The following is a 6,075-nucleotide window of genomic DNA, read 5'->3' as shown; positions in this document are numbered from 1 at the left end:
ATTCAGGTAGTGCGGCATATCTTTTAGCCGGCGTAGCGTATCGCATATACGCTACGCCGCCGTAAGTCAAGAGGCAAGTGCTGTATTCACAAAGCACTTGCCTCCTAAGTTACGGCGGCGTAGCGTCAATGGGCCGGCGTAAACATGCCTAATTCAAATGAGGATGAGGGGGGCGTGTTTTATGTAAATTACTCGTGACCCGACGTGATTGACGTTTTTTACGAACGGCGCATGCGCCGTCTGTGGACATATCCCAGTGTGCATTGCTCCAAAGTACGCCACAAGGACGTATTGGTTTCGACGTGAACGTAAATTACGTCCAGCCCCATTCACGGACGACTTACGCAAACAACGTAAATTTTTAAAATTTTGACGCGTGAACGACGGCCATACTTAACATTGACTAGGCCAGCTATTTGTTCAACTAACTTTATGCCGGGAATCGCCCTACGTAAACGGCGTATCTTTACTGTGACGGGCAAGCGTACGTTCGTGAATCGGCGTATCTTGCTGATTTACGCATTCTAGGTGTAAATCAGCGTTCACGCCCCTAGCGGCCGGCGGAACTAGACAGCTAAGATACGACGGCGCAGGCCGTCGTATCTTAGCTAGGTTTAAGTGTATCTCAGTTTGAGAATACACTTAAACATACGACGGCTTAGATTCCGAGTTACGACGGAGTATCTACTGATACACCGGTGTAACCCTTTGTGAATCTAGCTATTTGTGTTTTTGAGTATGATGCTACAAGCTTGGCACACCTATTTTCGGGCAGTTTCTCCCATTCTTCTCTCTTTCAAAAAGGTATGCAATACTTTGTAAAATGTAACATTTCATAAATAAATAACTGGAGGCTGACAACTTGGAAAAATTAAACATATATCCAAAATATGTATAAGAAGAAATTAAGACCTCTTAATTATAGGTTCAGTACAGCTTACAACCAGATAAGTACTTTTAGCGTTAGATCACCCCGGGAGTTCCTTGAAGAGGCGAAGATCCTCTTATTCCCTCAGCACCCCTATCGGGATCAGATTGTGCCATGAAGAGAATCTACAATCACCCTCATGGCCCCATCCCTTGGCCTCCTAAGCTTTTTGTCTATAGTGGCCCTACTATGTAGTCAAGATTCCAGGCCTATTTATCCATCACTTCATTTTCCAAGAAATTATAGAGGAAATAGTGTTCCTTGAGGTCATCTCCAGGTTCCCCAACCATCTGAGAGAGATAAAGAAGAAGAAAAGAGAAGAAAGGGAGGGGTAAAAAGAGGGAATGCAATTGAGGAGGGAAGGGGATGAGGTACGTGCCTAACCTGATACTAATGTAGGTTGAGGAGCTGGTGGAACCACTTGATTAAGTGATATCCCAATAAAGTTAGCCCATGGTTCCCAGATTTTTTTGGACTTTGAGATTGTATTATTTAAGATACTGGCCAATTTTTCTTGGGTCATTATCCATGATATTTTCCATTTGGTTTCTGAAAGGAAGGGTTTAGGTTTCTTCCGCGCCTTGGCTATTGCTAGTTTGGCTCCTGTGAGGATAAGGTGAATTAATGTTTGTGTAGCCCTTGATATATATGAGATATATGAGCATTTAGGAGGGCTACAGATGGGGACATGAGAACCTGGCAATTAGTCACTTTGAAGATTAAAATTAAAAATTTTGCTCCAATAGGGGGGAATCCTAGGGCATTCACGCCACACATGAGCCATTGACCCAGAAACTCCCATTCTTCTTTGCAGGACCTCTCAAGCTCCATCAGGTTGGATGTGGAGCATCGGTGCACAGCCATTTTCTGATCTCCCCAGAGATGTTCAATCAGGTTCAAGTCTGGGCTTGGGCTGGGCCACTCAAGGACATTCACAGAGTTGTCCTATAGCCACACCGTTGTTATCTTGAAATGCTTAGGGTCGTTCTCCTGTTGGAAGATGAACCTTTGCTCCAGTTTGAGATCCAGAGCGCTCTGGAGCAGGTTTTCATCAAGGATGTCTCTGTACATTTCTGTATTCATGTTTCCCTTGATCCTGACACTGATAGGTGACACTGGTGAACATTAATAGGTGGCACTGATGGGCACTGCTTAACAGTACTAATATGCAATGGTTGGTGACACTGATGGGCACTGATTGGGAGGCACTGGTGAGTACTGATCAGGAGGCACTGATGAAGCTTCACTGATAGCTGGCACTGTTGCGCACTGTTAGGTGGCACTGACGGGCACTGGTAGATGGCACTGATGATGAGGCACTGATATGCACTGATTGGCAGCACTGATGGGCATTGATAGTTGGCACTGATAGGTGTCACTGGTGGACATTTATAGGCGACACTGATAAGCACTGGTAGATGACACTGATAGACAGCACTGATAGGTGGCACTGATGATGAGGCACTGATAGGTGATACTGGTGGGCATTAATAGGTGGCACTGGTAGGTGGCATTGATGGACACTGCTTAACAGTACTGATATGCACTGGTGGGCACTGGTAGGTGGCACTGGTGGGCACTGCTTAGCAGCAGAGGGTGTCCATGTGCGGGACTGATGTACCATTTACACAAGCCAGTAATCGGCTTTTTTTCTCCTCATGCTGTCAGTGTGAGGAAAAAAATGGATTGCTGGCTTCTGTTCACATCACTTGATTAGCTGCCATTGGCTGACAGCTGATTACGTGGTGCTGGGATGGGCCGTTTACTCCGATCTGTGATCAGCGAGTCCCATGGACTTGCTGATCACAGAGCCCACTGCCCGTGCCATGCAGGCAGCACATGCACAGGAGGACATACAGTACATGGACACCCTCTCAGAAATTTAGGCCCACGCTGTAGTCGACTTTTGGCTATAGCGCAGAAGGCAAGAGGTTACAATTTTGGATAATTTATCTACAATACCACATCATGTGGAGAAAACCTGCCCCCTCTCGACTGCACCTCACACAGCTTGATGTTGGCGTCCTCCCCATTTTATACAGTCTACTTGGACTAAAATAAGTCTCATGTATTATATCTCGTGGGGTTCCCCTTAGAATCCATACCAGACCCAAAGGGCTTTCTTATGGATTGGGGGGAACCCCCACACCTTTTTTTAAACATTTTTGTATTGCCGCTAATGTTATTGTATTGCCGGAAATTTAAATGCCATTTCTTTTTCTTAATAAATGTCAGTTTTGCTGCAGCAGGTTCTATACATGGTACAGATTTGCCATTTTAAATATAGTGCCTGGGGTGTCCCCTTAGTCTGCTTGTAAAGGATTTATTTTTATTTTTATTATTTCACTTTAAGCATCATTAACCACCTTCTTTTAACGTCCTCGGCTTTGTGCGGTGATATCTGAATGATGGGGCAGCTACAGACATCATTCAGATATCACCGTCTTCAGCCGGCGATTCTGTGAAAAATATAAATGATCAAACCGGCAGTTCCGCCGCTTGATCGTTCTTATAGGCGGCGGGAGGGGACGTCCCCCGCTGCCATCCGGTGCTTCCCTGTGCCATCGGGGGCCCGGAGAGCGAATCGGCCGCCGCTGTCTGGGAGGCATGGAGATGACTGTTATGATGTCACGCCCGGTACCCGCAAGTAAACAAAGCCGCAATTGCGGCTGTCGGCATTTGATGAGTGAATTTTTTCACCAATTTCATGCTAGTGTAGCGCCCCCTTACTTTCAGTATGGGCACTACGCTAAAGTTAGTGGGGAATGGGAGAGTTATTTTTTTGCTCCCATTCACAATTTTCTAGATTTGGGCTACTGTCATTCCATAAATGTCCTGTGGGTCAGCCTGCGCTCCAGGGGTGTTGTTTCCACCCCTGGGCGACAGGTGGCGCTAGAGGGGTTCTGGCAGAGCCGCTTTTCCCCAGCAGCCAATTGGAGGAGTTTTCCCTCGCGGGGCATGCTGGGGGAGAGTATATCTGTGGCGAACACCATTTTGTGTGGTTCTTCGCGGGTTCCAGGAGCGGCACCCACCTTCAGGGTGTGCGCATCCAATGGATGGCCTTCCAGGCCGGGGTCGCGTGCTATGCGGAGCTCCATGTTCCTGACAGGGGCCCCAGTGACTTACTGGGTTCCCAACTCTACTGAGGAGATCCCAGGCTGTGTGCCGTTCGATGGGGGGTCGGCTTGAGGAGAACCCGGAGGCAGGTTGTCCAACAGGGCTTGAACGAACCATCGGGGATCTGGTGACTGGGACATTGACAGGTACACTTCAACTGTCATCCGGTGACCCTGGCTTAATCTACTGGGAGGATTCGCTCAATCCGTTCCCCTCATTCAAGTAATAGGCCTGTGGCAGAGGCCCTAGAGCCAGGCCTGTGGCAGAGGCCTGTTCCTCCCAGCAATCTAAAGTGACACTTCGGCTGCCAGGCTTGTGGCAGAAGTCTGTCCGGAGGCACTTCACCCACTCTGGCTAGAGTGGCGACGAACTGTAACTACTACTACTGTGCTACTGAGAGCAGGATTGCTCTATTCATATCCAGGCCTGATACCGCAAGGTTTTCTATCACTTCATCAACCTTTCCTTCCTATTCCATGTTGATGTTGGCTATGTTGGGCCAAAAATAAAGCATTTGAAAACCTTCCTTCATTGCCTGGACATTCGCTCACTGCTCTACTCTACTCATCAACTGCACCCCTAGACAACATTGAGGTAACTTAAATACGCCGATCCCAACAACAACCAGCGGCTCCTGCGGGGGTAGCGCTACATAGGTATAAAAGCAGATCACCCTGGTGGATGGCATGGGCTCACCTGAGTTGCGGAGTATAAAACACTAACCAATATTCACCTGAGTCCCTGATGGTGGAGATGGGTTTTGCTGTGTCTTAGTACCAGGTCACAGTCCTCAAGATTTATCCACCGGGAAGTGAGCAGGCCGGGGTCCAGTAGCAGATATCGCCAGTAGGGATATGGAGAAGCGTAATCAGAAAACATGCCAAAGGTCGGTAACAATAATTTTCAGTTTGGGATGAAGCATAAGCGTAGCGAAGGAACAAGCGAAAGGTTGGTAATGAGTGGTAGCAAAGATATGGACAGCAGCAGGAGCAGTGATGGCCCATCCATACGGGGTGCAGGGGCACTGCCCCCCTAATCCCTGCAGGTGGACCCTAATCAAAATGCAGTGTGCCTGAGGCTCTAATTGGCTTAAAGAAAAAGTAAGAAAGAATGGGTCATGGGACTTTATATGAGACGAGGGTGTGTTGTCTAAAGACATTTTTAGGAAGTCAAACGATGGATTATATGTCAGGATCCTAACAAGGAATTCTCTGCTTCCATATGAGACTGCTGAGTAATCAATCCAATGAATGAAATAGCAGTACTAAACATGAGATATGTGTAATGTGTATCATATTAAATGGTACACAAATCATGCAGACAAAGGCATAATTCAAATCATAGTAGTTACAATAACATATTTAATTATTCATCTTGGATATACATGATTAAAAAAGCAGTCACCATCAATAAATGGACATACAGATATGGTGAACATAATTATCATGGATATGGACAAACTTGACTTGGCATCCATGAGTGTAGACTCGACGCGTTTCTTGGCATTTAAAGCCAGTCATCAGGAGTGGGGTGCGTAAATGTCGACTGAAATGCTAAATACATAAATGAATGGACAATTAGGTCAATAAAGTCTCAGGTGGGCTGAATCATGCTTTCAATAGGAAAACAGAGTAGGAAATCGTATACATTACCAATGGCAAAGCCCAAAGTGATTACCCTAAAAAGGTCCCACAATTGGGAATAGACTGATGGCCCCGGATGAGCTGTCTCCCCTGAGGTAGAGGCGGTGGTTAGGCCCCCCCACAGAACAGGGCTCTCAGGTTGGAAAAAGAGAGCCCCAAAAACCGTGGTGGTGGGAAAAGTCAGACCCGGACGGACACGGACAGCCACAATGCCAGATTGGGACGTAGGCAAACAGGGAACAGAAAGCAGGTTCTGTGGAGAAAAGAGCAAGTAGGTAATAGGACGCAGAGGAAATATTGGTAACTGGAATACACCAGAGGGGCACATACCACCGATGAACACTTCCATCTCAACCATATTTCTTTATCGTACATCACGGGGACACA

The sequence above is a fragment of the Rana temporaria genome, chromosome 1, assembly GCF_905171775.1.
Source record: "Rana temporaria chromosome 1, aRanTem1.1, whole genome shotgun sequence".
NCBI lineage: Eukaryota > Metazoa > Chordata > Amphibia > Anura > Ranidae > Rana > Rana temporaria.
This window is presented reverse-complemented; position numbering follows the sequence as displayed.